Genomic DNA, 26,348 nt, shown 5'->3' with positions numbered 1-26,348 from the left:
TGTGTGTGTGTGTAATATATTTATACAATTGTCTTTTTCAAATAACTTGGGCATAATAAACTACCAGACTGCCCTCAGCTAGACAGGCAGTAAATTAAGAAAAACCAGACATACAAATGGAAAGAGCAGAGTGAGAACACTCCATGTGGTTCAGACGTTTTTTTTAAATTTAATAAAGCGAAAGGCACAAAAAAATTGATAGTTAAAGCAGGTTAATCTCTTGCTAACACATAATATAGAGTTATCAAATGAATTTCTGCATAATTACAGCCATATTGATTCAGCCTTCAGTTATTCAATTTGCTTGTTTTATCTGTGTGTTATTTATCCGAACCACAGAGTCACTTGACTATAAAGCTACAGATAGACAAGTATTTATAACCAAGGCATGGAGTTGATTTTTCTCCTACTGGCATACTGTGGGATTCTGTCAAGTTGCTGCAGCATGAAGCAGTGATTAGGATACCCCTCCCCCACAACCAAGGCCCGGATCAGACCGGATGGAATGTCTGAACAGCAAAATTCTCTCTCGGCACCTCCAAATCAATTCAGGAAAGTACACAGCTTGGATGACACTGATCGTTTTATTTCAAATTTGTTTTTTAAATTTATGATCTACTATAAATCTATTAAATGAATCCGAAATGTATTTGCTCATAGACAGGGATACAATAGGTTATATTCTCTAGTTTATTGTTTCATGGGATGCGGGCACCATTGGAAAGGTGTCATTGTCCATCCCTAATTTCCCTTTTACTGAGTGGCTTGCTCAATCACTTCAGAAGATAGTTAAGAGTTAACCACATTGCTGTGGATTGGGAGCCACATGTAAGTCAGAGGAGGAACAGATGCCCATTTGTTTCCTTTCCCAAAGAACATTAGTGAACCAGATGGATTTTTACAACAACCAGAGGTCACCGGTACCAAAACAATTTTTGATTTATTAATTGAATTTAAATCCTACCTATTGTTATGGAGGGTATTTGAATACCCTGAGAGCCTGAGCCTCTGCATTACTATTCCAGGGACACTGCTGATCTCTCCATCATGACATCAACTGCGGCCCTTAAGGGGTTCAATTAGTGATGAGTTAAAAGGCCTCATTTTACCACTGCTGTTGATAAACCAGATGGAGACCATCCTATATCACCAAGAGAACTAATTGAGACATTGAATTTCTGAAAGGGGGAGGGGGGGGTGGTCTGCTGAGAACTACTTGCTTGCTTATGAGCTCTTCTGACCTCTGAACATTACTTACCTATGACTTGGGTCAATCCAGGATCCTGGGAGTGTAGGGGCTGTTCCCCTGGAAGCAGCAGCAACCACGGCCTCCTCAGTGATGTTACTCAGCAAAAGAGCTGTCTCCCTCTGGCAACCTGCATTGGGCAGGGCTTCTGCCACTTGGGCCTCGATTCCACAGAAGGGGCTGCTGGTGGCCTTTCCACTGCCTGAGGGGCTTGACATTTGGCTGGCCCTCCTGAAAAAAGGCAAGGTGGGTCTCCTGCTGATTCTTGAACTGGCAGGCAAGATGCCAATGCCTCAACAAGATGCTCTTCAACTGACAGTGACACTTTACTTTTGTGAAATACTGACAGGGCAGTGAACTCAGTTAAATACTTTGGATGTGAATGGCAAGGCACAAGTGTCCACATTATGTTTTACTGTCATAAAAACATTACTGCAGAACAAAGGACTGCTGGTGTCAGATTATCCACCTGGCACTGTTATGTCATGATTGTCAGTACACAATGGATGTTTAAAAAGGTTAATAAAAATGCATGTATCATTCTTTCCACAATTTTCTAAAAATAAGTAGCACGTATTAGTATAGTATTAAGATACCGATTATGGTAATATTTGAATTAGCTTTAAAGAAATGCATTTAGAACGTGCCCAGAACAACGAACTGACCACAAATGGTTGCCTTTCCTCTGCAGCTTTATTCACCTCTCCTTACTTCAAAGAACAATAGTATGGCTGCTCCCACACTTATCGTCGTAGAGTCATAGAGATGTACAGCACAGAAACAGACCCTTCTGTCCACCTCGTCCATGCCAACTAGATATCCTAACCTAATCTAGTCCCATTTGCCAGCACTTGGCCCATATCCCTCTAAATCCTTCCTATTCAAATACCCATCCAAATGCCTTTTAAATGCAGTAATTGTACCAGCCTCTGCCACTTCCTCTGGCAGCTCATTCCAAACACCCACCACCCTCTACATGAAAAATTTGTCACTTAGGTTCCTTTTAAATCTTTCTCCTCTCACCCTAAACCTATGCCCTCTAGTTCTGGACACTTCCATCCCCTATATCCTCTATCTATGCCCCTCAGGATTTTATAAACCTCTATAAGGTCACCCCTCAGCCTCTGACACTCAAGGAAAATAAGCCCCAGCCTATTCAGCGTCTCCCTATAGCTCAAACCCTCCAACCTTGGCAGCATCTTTGTTAATCTTTTCTGAACGCTTTCAAGTTTCACAACATCTTTCCACAAAGAGGGAGACCACTTCCCAATTCTTTACTCAGGTTACTCTAACACCAAATACTGAAAAGAAGTTCTAAAGTAGACAAATTGAATTGTTTTTCTGATCTGTGCTCTGTATGTGTGGGAAACATCTGGCTTCATGAGACATTTCATGACACAGCCGAAATCGAAAATGGATCATTTTAGAAGAGTTAAGTGACGTCACTTATAGATATGATCCCTCTTGTTTCTACCAGAATCCTCATCCTTATTATGGATAATCAGATCACTCAGTGTTGGTAAATAACAACAGAATTCCATTGAAGCAATATGTTTCCATTCATGCTCAAATGCTGCATTAAACTTTACATCTTACACAACTGCTTTGTATGTCAATTCATCCAAACTGTAAATCTGAAGCATCAGAATAGTGTCAGAGCTTTCATGTTGCAGAAAAATATCTTAGCTATTCCTGCAGTATATCTCATGTCCATGTCAGCAAACCTTGAATCACAGCAATCTGTAGCCAGCTCTCCATATTTAGTTCCTCTTAATTGTCTTTGTCTTTTGGTAACAGTAATGAGTTATACTTGTCATCACTTAAAGGGCAGACTTATTCAAAACTCCTTACCCTCATATCCACTCTTCTCCCTGACATTTTCATTATTGAGACCTATAGATTCCCTGACACTTTGTCTCTGACCTTTGATTCTTCCCTTAGAGGCTACATTCAAACAGAACAACAAAACACGTTTATTGTCAACCCTGGTTTGTCTGTGATCTCTCATAAATGACCAAAGATCAGAGTTCTTTTTCTCAATCGACTGGCACTAATGAAAGATAAAACCCCCTTTTTTTCCTTCTAACGACTCCCTTTGCTCAACTTCAATGCAACTATCAGCACAGACTGAGGCGCCCATGGCCAGGTCTCCGGCTGTGCTATACATCCACAACATCAGTGAGACGCGTCAGCATTAGGTAGTTAGGTTATTTACTTCTGTTAGCTTTCCTGTTGATTTGAGTTAAAGGACTTTCAATTGATCGACAGAATGGTTGGGATAAGCAAAGAGCACTTGTGCTGAGTGACACAAATAGCATAGTTGGTATTAAACAGAACTGAGAAAAATAGGCACAGTTCATGGAAGACTGCTCTTTGTAGAATGAATCAATTGAATTTGTATTTGTTAAATATTTCACATTTTTTAACAAGATTTTATAGAATTAACCAAACGATCCAGTTTACTTTTAATTCATTGAAATTACTTATAAAGATTTGTCATGACACTGAACTGCCTGAATCTTGATGAGATGAAGAGATGTTCAGAAAATGAAATGCTACAAAGTCATTTTATCATCTCTGCACTGTATAATTTAACCGTTCTAGTTACAGCATTAAACTGACAAATGCTTAGAAGTGGTCCTGACATTACCTAACTGTTTAATAGATCGACAAACAATAGTTTAGTAGGGAATCTGAACTAATAATGTGCAATTACACATTTAATATTCCTTGCATAGCATGCCAAGTTTAATGGTAAAACAAAATGGGATGAGAGTTTAAAAAAAAAATCAAGTAATAGAAAGAAAATGGAATTGTATCACAAAACAATATATCCTCAGGCTATACTTTTTTATTTGTTTCTCCTCTCATGTCTATTCAACAACAATGAAAGAAAGTATCAAATTAGTAATATAAAACAATGCCAACATTTCTGAATATGCTGCTGAGGATTTGGGATTGTACCCCAAATCTTTTACAGAAAAAAAATGCTAAAACTTGAAGTCACACAGGCATCATGAATTATACAGCTCAAGTTCTGTAGATGCGAATTCACAATGCCATGAACCTCCAGAAGCGATTTTCTCACATTCCAGGGAAATACCCTGTAAGATCTTCAGCTTGAAGTTGGTAGACTATGGTTTACTTCTGTAAAGCTTAGTTCCTTTCCCTTCATTTTACTGCTACATGACAAAGAACTGCATACTCATTTACATGATTAAAATTGTATTTCAAAATAACTCTGTGGAAGTAAAATACTATTTATAACACTAAAGCGTAGAAAATGTACTTTTCCAGACCATAGTGAAAACTCTTATGTGTAACAGCAGTTCAGATTATAAATATTAACAAGTTAAAAATTAAAAGGTGAGTCAATACAACAAATTTCTTGAGTGCAACTAATTTTTTGCAATAAAATTCCTTTACATTTACAATAACGAGTCTTTGGGTGACTTTAAATTGGCTCCATTTTAGTTGATGTACTTTGATGTTGTGGAGTTTTAGAGTTGCTAGCTCCTGGCACTCTGGTCTTGTACAAATGGTTAAGAACAAAATATAAACTTATTATAAGCTTGCAACAAGAAGATCTCCATTGAATCAAACATAAAAAAGCAACTTAAGGGAATAGTTAACATTTTAGCAATTTGCAGAAGTTACATAGTTAATAAAAACAAAATATCTAAAGAACCGCGGATGCTGGAAATCAGAAGTAAAAACAGAAATTACAGGGAAAACTCAGTAGCTCTAGCAGTGTCTGTGGACAAAAATCTGAGGTAACCTTTGGGTCCAATTCTGAAGAAGGGTCATTGGACCCAAATCATTAACTCTGCATTCTCTCCACAGATGCTGCCAGATCTACTGAATTTTCCCAGCAATTCCTGTTTTTGCTACATAGTTAGTAGTTAGTTCCAATGGAAAATAACACAACATTGATTTTTCTATGCTCAGCAGACCATTGTGGGTATAATTTAACTTTACATAAACTGTAGAGTACATATGATTGGCCACACTATATTATGTGTGTTCAGACTAAACAAAAATATATTGGCAGAATGTGCAGAACAGTTTTCACACAATCAAATAAACACCAGTTAAGAATCATAATTAAATATATTCTCAAGATTACTTCACATTCACCATCATTTTCAGAACATGCTACAATTAACACTCAAAGATGACCTTCCATAAGAATGGTTGGTTGAGTCTCATTTAAGTCCCTTTTAATGAGAATGCCCACAGTTTGTTTTGCCATCCTATTTTCCTTTAGTTCCAAACTGCACAATTCCTTTTACAGATCCTTTCAGCTTCCATCAGAGAACTACTGTGCTATCTGCAAATGAACTGAAAGGCTCTGGCACTTTTCATCCACTAATTAAAGTGCTGTTTGCACCCATTGATCCAAATAACTTTTAATAAAAATTGGATTCTGGCTATTTCCTCACGCTTGTGTGATATTCTGCTTCTTTTGAGGCTCACAGCATGTATTATCAGAGCACAGTAGGACTGTTTACCCTGTCAATCACCTGTCAATCCTTCGAGGGATCTACAAACACTCCCTGTGGCTGGTCACTGTCTCTCAGAATACTGTAATTATCATTTTGGCATCTTCTACTGTCAATTCCCATTTCAGGAACCCTTCGAACATTTCAAAACAATGTTCCTACTCCTCGACTTATTTGTGTAACTATTTTGTCTGCTATATTTTGAATCTGATATGGTGCTAACTGGAAGTGTTAATGTTCCCACTTGCAAAAAAGCTTATCTTAAACAGGCATGGCTCAAAGTGTTAATGCTGGCTTCAAAGCTGCCAGATTGCTGCACATCCAGTCGCTGGGCTTCAAGTTCGGCAAAGCAAACTCCCAGGTGCTGGCACTCAGTGCTGAAGCAGTGATCGACAATTAGTGATAATGCATGCGTTGTTTAGTCATTAGCAATTGCTACCTCCGCCAATGTTTTCCACGTCAGATTGTGGCACTTGGCACTGTCCTCCGTGCCTCTGGCTCACTCCTCCAATACATGCGTTTATAAACAGAATAACAGTGTGTTTATTTCCCTTCCATAACCTGGCATGGAAGGATGTGTTGGTGGAAAATCTGCAGCTTCTCACCAGGAATTCATAGAGTTCCCTCACTCTCTTGGTTTTTCAATGGCACAAACATCTATTGCATTTCTGTACAAAAGGCAAAAGCTGGCAAGGTTACTCAGCCCAGACTATTATGTCTCATTCTTGGCAGGACTCACCAGTTTGACCAGCTGATAGAACCACAGTTACAGTTTGGCTGGTTATCTGCATGAACTATTTGGCATTTTCCAAGGTCTGATTAGTATTTCTGAACCGCAATGTTTATATTTATCGTCAGAGATCAAATTAATAAAGCAATCTTCCTCTCTCTTTCAGGACAATTTAATCCAATTTTCTTCAAGCTAAGAGTGATCTCTGTATTGCAGACAAACTAAGGACTGCATTAGGTCCCAATGTTACAACTGCAATCAAGTACCTGTACTGCCTCTTACACTCAGGATTACCTCTGTTTGCTGGACTAGCATTGCAGTAAAAGTAAATCTACTACAGTCTTGCCAGACCATAGTGCTGCTCTCCCACTACAGAGACAGAAAGAGATGCCTGGTGAGTTTAACTTGAGTGAATACACCCAGTAATGTAAATTAACAAAAAACCCAATGACATTGACATAATGAAACCCTCTCCCAGGAGCAGTTTTATTGGATGCTGTGGATGGCCAAATAATCATTGAAAAAGCCAAATGGTCACCAATGCTGTGTGTAAAGATAATAAAAAGCCCTGGTATTGTGTCACTGATGAAAGTTTGGTTAATTACACAACTGTGGTTTGTAACATTCGAGCAACAGCTTCCACTGGAAAAGGAAAATTAAGGATGTGTTTCTTATTGAAGGAGAAGAAGGCAACACTCCTGTCAGAATGGCCAAAACAAAATTATTTTTGTCAATAAAATTCAACCAATGTTGAACATAACATTCATATGGCATTCTTTAGTCTTATTTTAGTACGTGTAAATCTTTTGAAATAAAGACCTTAATGGATTGAGAGTGTCACTCTATATGTTAGAGATTAATTTACTATTAATGCCAATGGTCCCTTCTAGCTTTAACCTCAAGACATAGGATGTTTCCTTAGTACTGTACTAAGAGTATGCTGCACTGTTGGTGCTACATCTTTGGTTGGAATGCTCAATGAAGGCCCCATCTACTGGCTCAAATGACTGCTAAAGAGCTCATTTGCATTACTCAAAGAAAAGCAGGGAGTTATCCTCGTTAACATTTCTCCCTTAGCAAAACATCAAAAATAGACAGTTTAATTAGTTGCATATTGAATTGTTGTTGGTGGAATGTTGCTGCACACAGTTATCTGACCCAACACTACACTTCAAAGTAAGCCCTTTTGCTATATGATGCAGTATAAATGTAGGTAATTTTTATTCATTATAACCTGCCAACAGGTAACCTTTTCAAAAGGTTATTTGAAACATTTTGACATTACATGCATTATCTGACAAGCTGCAATTTTTGTGAAGGAGCTGCCAAGTTTCCAAAATAAATTGAAAACCTGTATAAAGAGAAGAGAATAAGATAATATCACAACCTTCAGGGTGTAGGAGAGTGCTATCCCATCAGAAACAAATATTCAATTTACATGTTTTATTTGCAAAACTAAAACTACGAACAGACCACAAGTTATAAACACATTGACTTTGATAAGTACTTCACATCTACAGATTTATAAAAAAAACTCATCATGGTTTTATTCAGTAATCCAAAGCATCATCAGGTGTACTCCTCTAGTCAACTTCATTCCTACCGTGCATATTGCTTTAAATCAGTTTCACATAGTTAATAATGGGGTTATTCATTAACATACCTGTAAAAAGTGATATTTTAAAGAAAAATTAAAATGACATATGTATGACATAAAATGGCATTTTCTGCATTTATATTGTGTCTTAAAGTGCTTTTCAGCCAATGAAATATTTTTGAAATGTTGACACTGTTGCAATGTAATGAAACATAGCGTGCATAGCAAGTTCGCACAAATGGTAATAGGACATTCTTTTCATGACGATGTGAACACACTTGTTAAAATGGCAGGAAGAAGAAATTCACATGAAAGCATTCATGTCTGGATTACTTTCTGTGCAATCTCAATTTTATTATTCCAGTAGTAGGGGCAGTCCTTCAGAAGTGAATGAAAGTTGTTAGGGTTGTTAGGATGATTTGCACTACATACCCATTGAAAGTAAACAGAGCAAAAGATAAGAAAATACATTCCGAATGTGCAGTAATGCAGAAGAATGCTGTTGCACTAAAATGGTCAGGATGGACAGAAACTTCACTGACAGTCTGCAGATTTACAACCAAATTAACTCATTTTATCCGTGTGACATGTGAACAGAAAATAGAGTCATATTATAACTGTTCCTAAATATGGTGGACAACTTTGTGAACTAGAAACAAAACCATTTTATGTCATCAAAAAGAGAAATTGCTGGAAAAGTTCAGCAGGTCTGGCAGCATCTTTGAAGAGAAATCAGGAAGTTCTGAAGAAGGGTCACTCCACCCGAAACGTTAATTCTGATTTCTCTTCAAAGATGCTGCCAGACCTGCTCAGCTTTTCCAGCAATTTCTGTTTTTGTTTATGATTTTCAGCATCCGCGGTTCTTTCAGTTTCACCTTATGTAATCATTGTTCACAAGCAAATTAACTCAAATATAAAGCAGCTATTTCTGCTATAAAGCCTAAACTGAGCATTCATTTCAAGCAATTCAATATCTTCCTTAAGAAGCAGGGAAGTTTCAAATGAAATGAATTAATGCATTAATAACATCATGTAGCACTACTTCAAACCCAGCATGTTTACAAATTTAAGGTTGTTACTTTAAAAAAAGTCAAACTGCTATACATTCAATCAGCATCAAGTCGAGGTGTTATTTTTGGTACTGTACTAATTATAGCACCAAATACCATAAAGTACTGCACTGAGAGTATGTAGTGTGGATGAAAAGGTGCAAATCCCGAAAATGGGAAAATCAAATTTAATTCAACATCAATAATTCATTTCATGTCAGCTGAGTCTTAAAACAAATCCTTAATGTGCATTTTCTCTTTTGGATACTGGCAGGCCTGCTGTGCATTTCCAGAGCTGTGTTTGTATTTCATAATTCCAGTTTAGCATTTTGCTTGATTGGAATATTTCTGATATTGTGAATCTGAAGAATTTTTGACAATAACTAGCAGTATATTCTGCAGGTTCCCCCTGACCTGGAAGACAAGCAGCTCATGCTACATGACATCACTTGACACATGCAACACAGACACACTTGACAATGTGTTAATTTGTACATCTGTTGCTCGCCTGCAGTCTTTCCACAATAAAATGTTTTCTTCGAAAAGGACTTTTTAGAAACTAGATGTATTTTTCCCTACACTCCTCTGTTGAAGCTCGATCTTGATAAGGTATGTCGTTCGTTACTCCTTTTCCAAGAGTTAAGTACAAAGTATTTCAGATATGTAGCTGCCAGCTTAAAGCTGGTGACCGGAAAGATAGGAATCTATACCTTGGTTTCCACTGCTGAGTTACAAATGGACAGCTTTCATGGTGCTTAGCACTTGCTGTCTGAGTTACTTGCTGGCTCTTGACTGTGTAAGATTGAATTACCACGCAAACAAGTTGCCATTTTGAAATGCCTTCTAGATTTCACTTTAACACTTCATACTGGGAAAACTGATCAAACAGCCGCACGACAGCAGCAGAATTGTCTTCAATTAAATTGAAGCAATGCTTTTATTTGGGAAAATGAACAGTCTCCAAAATAGCAATTAAGAATCATAAGATTTCTGTAGTAAATAAATTTCCTTTGTCATTCTGCAATCTCTATTCAATTTCAAATTAACTGTCTTAATCCCAGAATAAATAGCAATGACTTTCTGAAGATTGCTTGACCATTCACAGAAAGCAGACACTGAAAGCGGATTTATCATTTGCTGCTGAATACAAATTCCTTTGAAACTATTCTTTCCTCAAGTTAATCATCTCTACATTTCTTCAGTACAGTCAAGATATCCTAGTTTCTCCTCAACAATCAAGAAATTCACTGACATATTATGTTGAACTAGCTTAGGTAAATCAAGAAAGAAGTTCTGAATTGTTTCATATCAAGCTCCTGACACGTATTTCCAAAGGCAGCAGCTTGGAGACTATCCTGAGACACGCTATGATCTCTATGTCAGGCTACTATTTGTCCACTAGTCAGATTCAAAACTATCTCTATCACAGTGCTGCAATTTTACTCAGCATATAGGGTGGCACAGTGGCTCAGTGGTTAGCACTGCTGCCTCATAGTGCTAGGGACCCAGGTTCAATTCCAGCCTTGGGAGACTGTCTGTGTGGAGTTTGCATATTCTCCCTGTCTCTGGGTGCTCTGGTTTCCTCCCACAATCCAAAGATGTGCAGATCAGGTGAATTGGCCATTCTAAATTGCCCATAGCATTAGTTAATGGGTCTAGGTGGGTTACTCTTTGGAGGGTTGGCGTGGACTTGTTGGGTTGAAGGGCCTGTTTCCACACTGTAGGTAATCTAATATGCCATTATCAGGGCCTGCATAATCACGTTTTGTCACGTCTCTTATATTCTACTCACAAAAATTGTGGATTTCTTTTCTTACCATTGAGATTACTGAAATAAGCCAAGTCACAGAGCAGATCATCTTTAGGTCCTCTTGCCAAATGCATCCAATTCCATGGATACATATTATTTTCAAAGGAGGCATTGACCACTTATAAGGCCCCATTATCTCATAAATGTCAAGAGAGTGCTGCTGCTGCCTTTTTGTATCAATGACAAAGCTGTGATATAAGTGCAGCTACCTCTACACAAAGAGATAATAGTAGGGAGACAAATAGAAAACGATTTCTGAAACTGTAGAAGTCACCTCAACACATAAACCTCCCAAGTTCCTCTGCAGGTAACAGTTACAATGTGAGCTGACTACAAATGGAAGCCCTTCCTGACATTGTCTACCATTTTTCTGGTCACTGGAAGCCTGAATGCTTAGACCAAGCTGACCAGGTCAGCAATGCAATCGTTAAAATGAGAAAGATCTAAAACCAGAAAAGGAAATTGCAATTCATGACATTTGTACAGCTGCTCTACCACTGTGTTTCCCATTATCACTGGTGCAGTGTAAGCTAATGGTCCGCATGCCACAGGAGCTATAGTTCTTCTCCACCCTGGAGGCTCCCTGCCTCTATTCCTGATGAAGGGCTTTTGCCCAAAATGTCGATTTTCCTGCTCCTCAGATGCAGCCTGACCTGCTGTGCTTTTCCAGCACCAGTCTGATCTAAACTCTGATTTCCAGTATCTGCAGTCCTCACCTTTGCCTAGCTATATTTCCTACTCAAGCTAATTCTGTTTCTCCTTTGTCAATTTTCTCACCACCCCACACCCCATCTTGCCCCCCTTGCTTCTTTGCACACGGCATCACTCCTTGTTCTACTAGAGTCCTCAAATACTGGGCACCCTTCAGTAATTCCTCAACATATTTATTGTCCATTTGCAAACCAGGACAATGAATGCCGGTGGCTTTTTGGACTGGGAGGAATTGGCAAACCACAGGATTCTGATCCTGCCCTTCCTTCACCAATGTTCACAACTGATGTGCTTTGAGTCTCTATCACTGAAGTGAAATCAGGAGTGGGAACCTTTCTTCTCCCTGATCCCTGAGGACTGAGATCAATTGTAACCTCCAGCTGCTATCCTAACTGAGATCAACTCCCTTGGGAAAAAAAAACAAAGGCTTGTGCCTTTCTGAGTGCTGTAGCTCTGATACTCACTGAATAAAGAGCAATAGAGCAAACCTGGTGATTCTGAATGCAAAAAGGTAGTATAACACACACCGACAGAAAAGGAACCTATGCAGCAAAGATACGGATTGTAGCTGGAACATTCTGGGTGTGTACTGTTCTGACTTAGACTGAATGGAACAATCACATTCCAAATTATTGGATGTTTGTGATTACCATCAATGCAGACTGTTTTATTATTGACAAATAAAAATAAAAACAAACACCCGTATTATGAATTACAAATCGAAAACGGTCTTTAACCTGTGGAAATAAAGCTGTGTGTGACATAAAGTTTATATAATCCATCAGAACACAATCACAATTCTTATAATAAAGCTCTACTTCAAGTGTTGCATCTGAACGAAGCAGGACAGTCAATCCTCTGGCAACCCATAAAATAAAGGCCTCTTATTCTACATGGTGATCACTATGTGTTATTAAATAATCAGTTCAATCTGAAACTATCGCATTCTCGCCCTGCAGTCTGTGTCATCCATCTACTTCCACCTCGGGCACACAGCATCCAAAATAAAATGATGCAAACAGTTTTGTGCAAAGTTCCCACCACCCTCTACAGAAAGCTTTGTTACATTTTGGGTTAAGCATCTAGGCACAAGGCAAAGTTGCAGCCAACTCAACTTCCAGTTCAATTTTCCCATCACTGAGTGACCTAGGTTACGTTCTGACCAATACAGAATAAATTGAATTTCTTCAGCATTTTGTGAGGATTAGAAGCAATTGTTAGCCAGCAATGACTTTTTACCCTGGCTCCAATCCTACCAATGTATTCTGCCACTCCACAGAAAAAATTCAGATGGTCTAAGACACAGAACAAACACAACATGAATTGAGCCTTTTTTCATCAATTTGAACTGTAGGAGGGGAAGCAATCAACCTTTCTTCCTGCTTTTCTTTGCTATTCAGCTACTTCAAGGTTTAATCTTTCTTTGGGAGAAGGGAAAAAGTTTCTTCATTGTGTGGTCCTGCAAAGATTTATTTCTTTCTGGCCTTTATCCTGAGCTTGTTTATTCCTCTTTTCTTTTCGATTTTAATCAAGATGGTTTCACCCAATTTCAGAGTCTGTTGAATGAACTTTCGTGTCACTCACAGATGTTCCCTTCATGGTTCTCTATGGCTTTTCATTGCTTTGCAGAATGTTGGTATTACTATGACATGGCTCTTTGCCTTCATTACTTCCTTCATCAGCGCTGAGCTCCATCCTTAACACAGGACCATCTATTCACATACATTACCTCACCACTTATGAAAGCTTTCAAGGTTAATTGTTTAACTCACCATCAATTATGTGACTGATCATTACCTGTAGGGGGAATTATATAGGATGCCCATAGTACCCACTCTCCCTGGTTAACAAAACTCAGTGTGGAGCTCGCTCCAGGAAAGAATAAATACCGTTGTCTCATTTAATGATCAACCAGCCATTATTAGACTGGAGATGTGGTATCTGTCCCTCAGGGATAGGTAGCTCTGCAGTCCCAGCTGCTCCATGCCAGGGAGCTGGCTATTTCAGCGTTTCCAGTCAATTCCCCAACATAGACCATTGCTGGGGCTAGGCACCAAAACCAGCTTTGGAGGAGCAGGGTGAGGAGGGCTGCCTCCAGGAGACAGTTGTGTCCTGCAAAGGTGGTTCACTCCAACTTGCCCAGAAACTTGAAGGGGTTCAGAAAAGATTTACAAGGATATTGTCAGATTTGGAGGTTTGAGCTATAGGGAGAGACTGAATAGGCTGGAGCTGTTTTCCCTGGAGCATTGGAGGCTGAGTGGTGACCTTAATAGAGGTTTATAACATCATGAGGGGCATCGATAGAATAAAAAGACAAGGTATTTTCTCTGGAGTGGGAGAGTCCAGAACTAGAGGGCATAGGTTTAGGGTGAGAGGGGAAAGATTTAAAAAGGATCTAAGAGGCAACTTTTTCACACAAAGGGTGGTGTATGTATGGAATAAACTGCCAGAGGAAGTGGTGGAGACTGGTACAATTACAATATTTAAAAAGCATCTGGATGGGTATATGAATAGGAAGGGTTTAGACAGATATGGGCCAAATGCTGGCAAATGGGACTGGGTTAATTCAGGATATCTAGTCAGCATGGACAAGTTGGAGTGAAGGGTCTGTTTCTGTGCTGTACATCTCTATGAGTCTATGACCAACTCAATCTGCTGGGCTTCCCCCATAGTGTGATATACTGCCATGGAGAGAACAGTGAGGATTGGATAAGGCCTTGCTCAACAACAAACCTGAACCCTCCAAACCCCGCCTCTTAAAATTTTGTACAGCTCTACAGCGGGTGAGTAATTGGCTCCAAGGACACGTTAGATTTTAGGAGACCCTTGCTTTAAACCTATTGGTGGGGAATCCTAAAATCTAGTCCCATGTTTTCTTTTACTTGGGCCAGGATTTACAAAATAATAGCTAGCTAGTATATTTATAAATTGATCCAGTTTGCAGTAAGGATCTGATTCCAAATACCAATGAATTCTTGACCTTAGCTATGTCATAAAATCACTGCAGTGACCATTTGGCCCAGAAACCCTGTGCTGACCCTCCGAAGGACATCCCACCCAGATCCATGCCATCCCCATAATTCCTGTGGCCAATCCACCTAACCTGCACACCTTTGGACTATGGAAGGAAACTGGAGCACCCAGCGGAAACCCACGCAGGCACAGGGAGAATGTGCAAGCTCCACAATTACCTGAGGCAGGAATCGAATCCGGGACCCTGGTGCTGTGAGGCAGCAGTGCTAACCAATGAGCCACCGTGCCACCTGTCCACAAGGAGGTACCATGTGAAATATGAGCACTTTCTGGTAACTGATCCAATGTGGTATGAGTGACATATCTGTCCTCCTCTTTTTGACTCAGCTCAGAGGGACCAACACAGCAATTCCATGCAAATGGGCACCAAGTAATGTTACTAGAATGATGCCAGGAGGCATTGCTGGAATATTTAGCTTAAAGCAAATTTCATTCCTGCAGTCAGATTTTTTTTCAAAATTTGTTACGGTGCAAGCAATGGCACATCTTATCTGGCTGCAGCACAACACAAGAGAGAAAGAAATTTCAGGTCAATGAAACAACTAACCAATGTTGCAGCAACTTACTAACGCCACCATTCCCCAGCTTACGCAGGCAAAGTTCACCTGAACATTTGCACATTCGAAAATTTCACAGGGAGTCCAATTGTCTGAAATGTATTAAAGTAATTTTAAAAAAACACTTCCCACTCCGAGGATTTGTTATTCTTTCCTTTTCCTTTCAAGAAGCCTCTGGACATGGTTTTGAAGCTTCAGATAGTGGCCAGTTCCTCCCCCACACCACCTCCCCAGTGACCCTCACACAAGTCATGTCTTACTTTTTATTGGATGTGGCTTTAAAAGTTAAAGATAAAATCTCTTCTTTTTCCATATCCTGCTTTTTGTTGCTTGAATTCTGAACGTTTATAGAATCGGAGAGGATACACTGCCTTGAGAATAAAAAAAACAAGATTTCCACTACAGCGCACCACTTCCCAACACAGACTGACTGCCCACACTCGTGCTCACTGGTGTAATAGACTGACAGAAATAAAAGGCAGAATGGAAGGTACAAAACAGCAAACAAGGCACTGCATTCCTGAGGCAAGTTCTCCTTTACCAAGCAGCACTCTGTGACTAGACTCTTTGTTTTTCTTTAATTTAAAAAAAAATGATGGCAGAGAAAAACAGCGGGGGGGGGGGGGGGGGGGAGAAAGGTGTCACTTTCTGTCATGGTCTATTTGTCTTTGCAACTTGCTTATTCATTTACAAATAGGAAACTTGTCCGCAGTGGAAGAAAGGAAAAGGTAAATCATACAGAGTCAGGTTAAGCCAGTTAAATATTACATTAACATATGGGAGGATGGTGGTAAAGTTGTTCCCTAGCATGGATATTGGAGCTGCGTGGAAAAAAAATTATTCAATCAGTAAAGTTAATGACATACATGAAGTAGGCCCCAGTGAGGACAAACCAGCTTTTGTCCTACTCGGGTGGGGGGGGGGGGGAGGTGTAGAAGAATAATACTTTAATGCAAGCTTAGCTGCTGCTTTTTACTCTGGTGTTCACTTATAAAACATCCCCATTTCAGAGGAGATAGCTATCTTCAAAAAATGATGCATTCACTACATTAGAAGCAAGTGGGGTTGGTGGGGGAGTACAGAATGTTACGGTGTACAGTACAATGGTGTAGAGTCTCACTTCTCATTTTGATTGATGTCAGGCATCCAATTTGGAGTAGAGATTTCACTGTTGCATTGCTAAGTAGAATATTCTCCGCTGGCACTGTGCACTGGCAGTGAAGCTTTCACCCATATTTATTGAGGCTTTCCCATGTGTAAACCATGTGCAATAGCACTATGTATGTCAATCAGTTCCCAGTGAGCTCATGACCTCATTGGTAGTAAGGACCACTGTGCTGTTGGAGGTACTATTTTTCAAATGCTGTCGAATATTAACAGCCCAACTGGCATGATAGATGTGAAACTCCCACCGCACACCTTGAAGAAGAGCAAGGATGTCCCTCTCCATGTCCTAGCTAAACACTTACTACGAAACTAATTGATCCCTTATCATGGTACAATTAAAGCAGTTTGTTGTGACATAGACAAACTTGACAACACTAATGTACTTAATTCGTCACGACGCAATTTGGAAATTTTGCAAGAGTGAAATGCAAATTATAAATCTAATAATTTTCTTGAGAGGTTTTCTGTTGGTATTTTCACTGTAAAATTCACATCTACAAGTACTTCATTGTTCTTTTGTGTCCTCATAACATCCTCCGCGTTCCCTGAACCTCTGTTGCTGAAATATGTTTCATTTAGCCTTATCACCTCACCTAAGTAACTGTTTAGCATGTGTAAGTCGAAACAGTAGCACTATCCATTCCTAATAAGTTATTTTGATTGCCCCCGTAACATCAGCAGATTTCCCATTACTGCAATTACATTCCAGCCAATCAGAAGAATGCACAGAAAGCTCTAGAAGTTCTACTTTTAGTTCCATCATGGAAGTTAACACATCAAGTTTAATGGTGCTGTCAATTTGGCATCGTTTTTACACATTTGGGAATAACTGTCCGTCAACTAAACTAAGAAGGAAATGGTCTGAAAGTTAGTTTAATATCAACTGACTTTCATTTTCCCTCTTCCAATTGGTGCTCCTTTAGATTTCGACCTGTTAATTGCTATTGAGCGTGATACATTGAACAGAAGATTCCAGATGCGCAGACCTTGTGTGATACATATGAAATACAATGGGTAATTTTAACTCCACTACCAATCACCGTCACACATTGAGGGAAAACCAAGCATCAGCACCTCTTTTTTCGAATAGATTTCATTTCAGATCACTCCCTGATCTTTAGTGGCAGATTCTTGCTGTCACCTATAGAGTAAATGGATAAAATCAAAGAACAGTGACAATTTCTTTGTAGAAAAGTAGCAACTAGTAACCATTGAGTAATATAAAGATTTCGTATGGAGACTACTTCTAGCATTTGTTTAAGTGCATTCTAAAACAATAGTGAACAGCAGCAATCTCCAGCATCCTTGGCAGCTCCATTTCCACATTCCAACAGTAAAATCCAGGCTAATGTTTCAAAGAGACGGAACCAGTTCAGAGATCCACTAATGTGATATGGTAGTAGAACAAATACAGTGAAATAATCACAGTGCAGCACTCGTTTGAATACAGCCTACATGTTAACATACAATGCAGGCTACATTGAAATCTACCTTACTTTATTGATACATTAACTGAAATAAATCAATGAAAGCTCTTTACTCAGCAAAATGTACACAGTGAGTTCTTCCAAATTAAACCATTGACTGCACTTTCTAATACAAAATAATAGGAGACAAGTTGAAGAGTCAGTGTGTACTGAAACAACTGTACGTGTACAAACATCAGAAATTAGAACATCTAATCTGACTGAGCCCTGAAATCTTGCAAGAAGTTATACATGGGATACAATGCAAACAATACTGACACATTTAACATTCATTTCAGTTCAGATGTGCTGTCCTTTACCCAAGTTAAAATTTAATGACTACTCCAACTGGTTTCTGGGATTCATCAACTGGTAGTTAAAAAGGCAAAAGAATCAAGGAACTCTGTTGATACTTCTGTAAAATGCAATAATATATTGCAATACTTTGAAAATGGAACAGTTACTGTAGTGTAATGTCAGGGATCACTTTTCATTAGCTGTTCACAAACAAATGTCCCATAATATGGTTCATCATTCACTGTTGCTGAATAACACTTCCAGTACAGAAACTCACCCAGAATCTTTCAACAGTACCTTAAAAAACCCCCATGAATTCAACCATCTGGAATGACAAGAACAGCAAAATCATGAGAAGACCATCACTTATGAGTTACTCTCCAAGCCACTATCCTAATGTGAAACTATATCGTTACTTCTCCAGTATTGCTGGATCAAAATCCTGGAACTTATTTTCTAACAGCGCTGGATGTACCTTTTGATTCACATGATATGGGTATCATTAGATATACAACATTTATTGTCCATCTCTAGTTGCCTGTGAGAACTTGGGGGCATGGTATGCTGCCTACTTGAACATGCGTAGTCCATGTGGTGTAGGCACTCCCACAGTGCCAGTGTGGCCTAAATGTTACTTGCCATTTGTCAGCCCGAGCCTGGATATTGTTCAAGTCTTGTTACATTTGAACATGAACTGTTTCAGTACAGCCTTCAGTTGAGAGTCTGGTAAGTGGTTACGATCTATGCTGCTCTCAAAGTTTCAAATAGTATAGAAATTGGTGACTAATAAAATACATTAAAATGGAAAAGGCATAATTGAAAGAAGTAATTAAGTAATTCATTAAAATACATTACAGTTGTCATGGCAGGTGATGCGCCACTGCTGTAGCATATGGACGCCAATTGGATCCAATTCAAGCATATCTTCTGGAAGTGTTTTTGGCTCAAGAAGCTTCACTTTAGAGTTATTAAGCTGGAGGCTAGGCTTACAGACACTATGACACATCAGAGAGAAGAAAGTAACCTGGATATTTTGTAATAGGAGGCAGTCAAACCTCTTAGGATAAAGATTTCTGATTTAATCAGTGATCAGGGACAGGAGAGTGTGGATGCAGCCTAGGTAGATACAGTAGGAGTGCAGGAGTCTCATCCTTTGTAATTGTCCACCAGAGATTTGAGTTCTCTCAGCATTTTTGGTTGAGAGTGGGTCTGTTGGGTGAATGAGTTAAATGACCAAAGCACACAGTATGAGCCACCATTCAAGTGGATAATAGTGACAGCAGGAGACAGTAGAGTAAAGAGGATATTGTTCTCTGCAGCAAACAGTGAAAATCCAGAAAGCTGTGTATCTTGTCTGATACCAGGGATTGCCACATCTGCTCGTGGCTAGAGAGGAACGTGCAGTGGGAGGATCCAATCATTGTGGTCCATGCAGTTACCAGTGACATAGGTAAGTCAAGGAAAAAAATATCTGCATAGTCAATCTGAGAAAATAAGCATTTAATTAATAAGCAGACCTCAAGGCTATAATTGTTGGGTATCTGAGCCAGTGCAAATTTGCATTGGGGAAATAAGACAAGACGAATGAATGTATGAATCAAGGACTGGACTGAGACAGGTCAGTTCCAGTTTGTGGGGCAGTGTCATGAATTCTGGGGAATGCAGAAGTTGTACAATTGAGTCAATATTAGAACTACACTGGGGACAGTATTTGCCTGAGCTGCATAACTTGGGAAGTACAGAAGGCTTAAAACCAAACAGCAGGGGCAAGGCATCAACTTTGGAAATGCAATAAGTCAAACAGTAGACAAGGCAAGAGAGAAAGGTATTAATATGGGAAACAATAAATCGTGACGGGAGGAGATAGACAGTACAAATTAAATAGAAAATAAATAGATAATATTAGAGAATATAGAAATTATAAAAAGATAAAACTAAAATCTCTGTATCTAGCTTCAAGTATTATTTAAAACGGAATAAACTAATATCTTTATTCTTCCACAGGAGCAGGCATTGCTGCTAAGGTCAGCATTTGTTACCTGTTCAGATTTGCCTCTTGAACTGACCGGCTTGTTAAGCCATTTTAGAAGGAAGTTAGGAGTCAATCCTTCCTGTTGGTCTGCAGTCACAAAGAAGCTAGATATAAGGATGGCAAATTTCCCTCCCTAAAGGACATCCATGAACCAGCTTTGTTGCTAACGACAAAAGATGATAGTGCCACGCTCACTATTCCGATGAATTCACGCACAGTGGCTCAGTGGTAAGCATTGCTGCCTCACAGCATCAGGGTTCAATTCCAGCTTCGGGTCAATGTGGAGTTTGCACATCCTCCCTGTGTCTGCGTGGGTTTCCTCCGGGTGCTCCGGTTTCCTCCCACAGTCCAAAGTTGTGCAGGGCAGGTAAATTGGCCATGCTAAATTGTCCATAGTGTGAGATGTAACAGTCAGCAGAGAATGAGTCTGGGTGGGTCATTCTTTGGAGGGTCAGTGTGGACTTGTTGGGCCGAAGGGCCTGTTTCCACACAGTAGGTAATCTAATCTAATCAATTCCAGGTTTAATAACTGAATTTAAATTCCATCAGCTGCCATGATGGGATTTTGGTCCATGTCCCCACAGCATTAACCAAAAATTCAGGATTTCTCACCCAGGGACATCACAACCATGCCAGCATGTTCATGCAAATGGAAATTTATCAATATAATCCAATACCCATCCCAAAGCAATGGCTACAGAATGCCATAGATCAGCATTTAAATTCTGAAGAGTGCAACATGCTCTGGACTAGCCAGAAAGCAACTTGACCCGGTACTTCGCAATGAGCTACATTTACCTTATAGTGAGGGTGCACCTAGGCATTGGTGATCATAAACAATTGAACATTACATTCAGTTTGAAAGTGAGAAACTTAAATAAGAATGATTATAAGAGCATGAAAGCAGAAATAGCTAAATTGAATTGCCAAAGTAAGTTGTGGGATAAGTCAACAGAGATACAGTGGCAGATATTTAAGGGGATATTTCAGGAAACATAGGACGAAGATATTCAACAAGAAAGAAAAGTATCAAACAGAGGACCTATAAACTGTAATCAGCTATAAAAGTTAGTGATAGGTTCAAACTTAAAGCAAAAGTATACAATTGCACAAAAATTAGCATCAGTTGTGATGTTTCTGACAGAATGTAAAATGCAGCAAAAATGACTAAAAATTACATTATGAGAGAAAGCTGGTTCGAAATATAAAAAAAATAGTAAGAGTTTATATTGATGCCTAAAAAAGAAAATATTTAACAAAGCAAGTGTTGATGCTAAAGAAGCTGAATCTGCAGAATAAATAATAGATAATAAGGAGATGGTGGATGAATTGAAATGAATTGGTATTTTGCATCAGTCTTCACCGGAGGGAATATTAGAAACATCCATGAAATACTTAAAATCAGGAAATGAGATGGAGGGAGGAATTCAAAATTTTAGAATTTCTAGGCAAGTGGTACTGAGCTAATTATTTTGGAGCTACAGGCTGACAAATCCCCAGGTTCTGATGGACTTCACCTAGTGCAGGGACATTACAATCATACTACCACGTTCAGGCAAATGGAAATGAATCAATATAATCTTATAAATGCATGGCTAATGGGATAGTTGATGTGTTAGATTTAGTTTTATTTTTCCAAAATGCCCTACATTCAGGGAAAAGCCCATTAGGTTGATAAACAGGGAATGTAATTCTTTATTTAAAAAGAAAGGGAGATAGAAAACAGGAAACTACAGCCAGCTAGATTAACATATGTCCACCTGTTAAATGTTAAAAGCTATTTTTCAAGTTGTAAACTTCCAAAATGCAGGATACTTAAAACCATTGAAAATAATTAAGCAGACTCAGCATGGTTTTCTGAAAGGGAAATCATATATAACCAATTCATTAGAGTTCTTTGATGAAGTAATTTGTTGATAAAGAAGAACTGAAGGATTTACTGTCCTTAAGATTTCTAGAAGACATTTGATAACATGCCACATCAAAAGATACTGCAGAAAATACAATGCATGCTGTAAGGGGTAACATACTGGCAATGGACAGAAGATTGCCTCACTGACGGGAAACAGAGTAGTCCTAATTAGACTTCTTCTATTTGGCAAGAAGTAGCGAGTTGTATGTCACAAGGATTAATGCTGCAGCCCCAAATGAATGCAATTTATATAAATGATTTGGATGAAGCAACCAAAGGTATAGCTGTTAAATTTGTTGACACAAAGATGAGTAGGAACTTAAGTTGAGAAGAGGATATTAAGAGACTACATAAGTAAATGGATAGGTTAAATGAGTGGGCAAAGACCTGTAAAATAAAGTATAACCTGTGAAAGTGTTAAATTATCCATTTTGACACGAAGAATAAAAAGAAGTGTATTATTTAAAAAGGTCAGAGATTGCACAGCTCAGAGATGCAAACGGATCTGGATGTTCAAATGCATGAATCATAAAAGGTTAATCTGCACAACAAGGAAGGAAGGATAGCTAATACACTATCATTGTTTATTGCAAGGGGAGTTGAATAAGAAATATAGGGAGGTTATGCTTCAGTTACGCAGGACATTAGAGAGACCACATCTCAGATAGAATGTAAAGTATTGTCTCCTTGCTTAAGAAAGCTTGTGAATGCATGAGAAGCAGTTCATGGAATGTTTTGTTGTATAATACCCAAAACATGCAAGTTATCTTATGAAGAAGGGTCAGGATGCTCAAGCATTTATTGGAGTACAGAAGACTAGGATTCTGAAGGATCTTAAAGACATCTTAGATGTGGAAAAGATATTTGATCTTCTGAAAGAACCAAAAACTAGGGGGCACTGTTAAAAATAGGAGATTGACCATTTAAAATGGAGATGAGGAGAATTATTTTCTCGCAAAACATAGCGAGCCTTTTGGAAGTTTCTTATTCTAAAGGCAGTGGGAGCCGAGTTGTTGAATATTTTTAAGGTTGAGGGAGAGATATTCTTGACAGGGGGTGAAAGGTTATGGGAGTAGGTGGGCGTGTGACGTAATCAGATCAGCGTGATTTTATTGTATGGTGCAGCTGGCTCGAGTGACTGAGCGGTTTACAACTATTGCAAAATTATCATATGGAGTAACTATTAGACACCAAGTTAATTATCGGACACTTTGTCCAAGTAACTATTGATTACCTCATCCTAGCAAGTATCTGACTCTTTGTTGTAGTAACCAATGAATTTCCCACCATCTATCAGATACTTCTTACAAAGATGTCTCATGGGCTGAATCTTAACAGGGTGTGAGGGATGTGGGAAATCGCGAGATTTGAGGGAGAACTGGTTGAAAAATGTGGCGAAGCTAATATCATTGTTGAGAACACCTTTTTTTATTCATGTTTTTGCTGAGTGATGAGGCAAGTTTCTCACTCAGTATCATCCTCACCATTTTTGCTCTCCCTCCCCAGCCAGAGATATGGGACTCATATTAAAGTTGTCTTGTCTTACTGTTTTGTGTAGACATTAAGAAAAGAAGATTGAGATAGTTCTCATCAGCCCCCAGTCATGTCAGTGTCTTTGCTCAGGGGGGTCAAGCAGAGTGGGTCTAAGGTAGCCTCCAATACCATTCCAGGGGCTTGAAATAGTCTGTCAGATACTTTGGGGTGGTCAGCATCAAGATGCTCTGGTATCAGGGGTGAGGAGCTGAATGTGGGGCAGTGTGCTGAAAGTGTGAGTAGGCAGTGTGAAGGGCATGCAGGGTTAGTGGTGTCAGGGTTTGAGATGGGTGACTGCAACTGAGGGAAGATGCAGAATTTGTGAGAATGGCAAAGTGTGAGCCTCATTGGGAGACAGTGTGAGTGTGAGGTATCACAGAGGGGGTGGTGGCACTCATTCTGGCAGAGTTGGGAAGGACATTGACCTTTGTCCTACAGTGCTAGCCAATTCTTTTGATGGCTGAAACTGCATTAACAGGGCTGGCAACCTCAGATTAGGCAGGCCTCGTTTTGTGGCATCCATTGCTGATGCTAAGGGAAGAGGAAGTCCCAACTTGACGTCATCCCATCCAGTGGGATCTCTAGGACCATGCCCACAAAATGGATCCGCGATTTCCCCATCTTCCATGTCTGGAAAGTCAGGAAGCATATAGGTGCACAATGGGCTTTTAAAGATAGCGTGGACACAAGGGATGCTGGTGAATTCTGGCATACCTGCTGAGTGCTGAGTCTTTCTGGGAAAGACGCTTGGGAAAATGGGGCTGGATGTGGACATGATGGTCACCATAGGGACGTTAATATGTCATTAATGAGGTGAGGTTGGTGATATGGTGAGAAAATATTCTAGGCTTCATGACAAAAAAAACTTCAAAAAACCTGATACAAGTCAGTCTGAGCAAATAAAAGTAAAATTAGCCCTTTGTGTTTTATGAGCTATCACAGTGAGGTTGATATAGTTCATATACACACAAGGCAGCTACTGCACCAAACAACAGGACTTACTATTTTATTCTCAAACAGCAATAATGTATTGGAAAATTTTTAATGGGGTCCTATTGCCCTGTTAAAGTGACAAGGTCATCACTAAAACAATGTTTGTATGAAATAAATACCATCATATTTCAAAACTTCTGTACCTGTTTTCTGAACGAACAACACGTCAGTTATAAATCTGCAATATAAAAATCCAACATTTTCAAATGAAACACTTAATAATGATCAAATATTGGAATCTAGAGTATTTATCTCTATAGTCAGAGAGTTCATGAGCATGTTCAAGTGAGATTAAGTAATTCAGCACAGATGCAGGATAGGGGCATTTCTATTTTCAGTGTAAAACAGACAAGCTCATGTGAACTGCTGTGACAAAATGTCAGATTGATTGTTCTCTTAAAAGATGCTGGTTGGCCTGCTGTTTGTTTCTGACATTTTCTGCTTCTTTTGTTTCAATGTTCCATTATCTATAGTTTTGTTCCTTTTTATCTCCCTGATTCAGTGCTGGAGAGGCCAGAGCAGCTCAATCATTGGTATTAGCATTATAATAATGTCAATCCAATCAGACAGCAGATAATGAAATGGTCTGCATTTGTCTTTTCTGCTACACAAAACGTTATATTTAACATCACAGAAAACTCTTTCGGTATGCGCTATGTGATGGAACATGTGAAATAAAAATCGTGAAAGGTTCAGTCTGTCTGCAACACTCCTTCTTTAGCAGCCAAGTATTAAGGAATGAATCAACCTGTCAATTCTGCTCTTCCCTCAGCCTAATGTTTATACACACTTCACCCAGTATGTAATTATATACCAAGTGCAGTCTATAATTAATGAAAGTGCGATTCAGTTAAATGTGGCAATGTTTCGTATCTCTTGCCACATTGAATGTCTAACGTGCTTGCCATCCCATTCACATCATCCTGGTGACATGGTTACTGGCAGGGTGATATTTTAATTTCAGCAGTTTTTAGTGCTTTGATGCTGAAAGTTTATGATGGTAGTACGTTAAGTAGTTTTCAGAAAACAGAAACACACTGTAACTTCAGACACATCTGTTTTCATTGCACCGTAACATAAGAGCACCACATGGATATGGACTTTTATTACTCACACCAAATAAGGAGAGAGAAGCACAGCTCATTCTAGCTGTTTACACCATTCAGAAAGCATTTCCTTTTAATCTTTCTACAGATTCCGTACTTCTCAAGCCAGCTTCATGCTTCAGGCTTTGGGGGTGATTATCTTCTCCTGAGATTAACACTATATGCAATGTTTTATTTGACTGGATTCTCAAACAACATTTCCCAAGAACTTTGAGTCACATATACTTTGATCATTATTTGAATCATGAAATCCTTCCTATAGAAATTGATAATATCTTAAATGAAGGAAACCATGATGCTTTCATCCTATTCTCTGAGTTCAACAGCACCAGTACTAGTACCAGCTCTTGTACTCTGCCTAGATGGTAATCATTGAAGTGGGAGCATTTGTAGGCTATTTGACTGGAATAAGCACTACAACTGGGACTGAAATCAGATTTATTTCTCATTATCACATCACATAGTGAAGGGAAGAAAATTTAGAGCCACCTTTGCACAATGTTTCCTTGGTCTTTCCCAGGTCAGGAGGTGGAGACTCTCATTGAAGGAGCAACTGGCTGAAACTACCACTAGTTGGATGCTGGAATCTTGTGGATAATTTGTATTT

General features: G+C 39.1%; 1 protein-coding gene and 1 long non-coding RNA gene across 4 annotated transcripts in view; one reads left to right on the top strand and one right to left on the bottom strand.

The window, feature by feature from the left end:
- LOC122551711 (uncharacterized) overlaps window positions 1-6,722 on the top strand; it is a 36,607-nt gene extending 29,885 nt beyond the window's left edge. Inside the window, exon 4 of the long non-coding RNA XR_006312168.2 lies at window positions 6,645-6,722. This is a non-coding gene — a long non-coding RNA (uncharacterized LOC122551711). The remainder of the gene's footprint in view (window positions 1-6,644) is intronic.
- The window catches only part of slit2 (slit homolog 2 (Drosophila)), a 464,730-nt gene that overhangs the window by 397,167 nt on the left and 41,215 nt on the right, over window positions 1-26,348 (bottom strand). The window lies entirely within an intron of this gene.

This window comes from Chiloscyllium plagiosum, unplaced genomic scaffold, assembly GCF_037043375.1.
Source record: "Chiloscyllium plagiosum isolate Xiang-an unplaced genomic scaffold, Cpla_swu_hap1 HiC_scaffold_1, whole genome shotgun sequence".
NCBI lineage: Eukaryota > Metazoa > Chordata > Chondrichthyes > Orectolobiformes > Hemiscylliidae > Chiloscyllium > Chiloscyllium plagiosum.
This window is presented reverse-complemented; position numbering and strand designations above follow the sequence as displayed.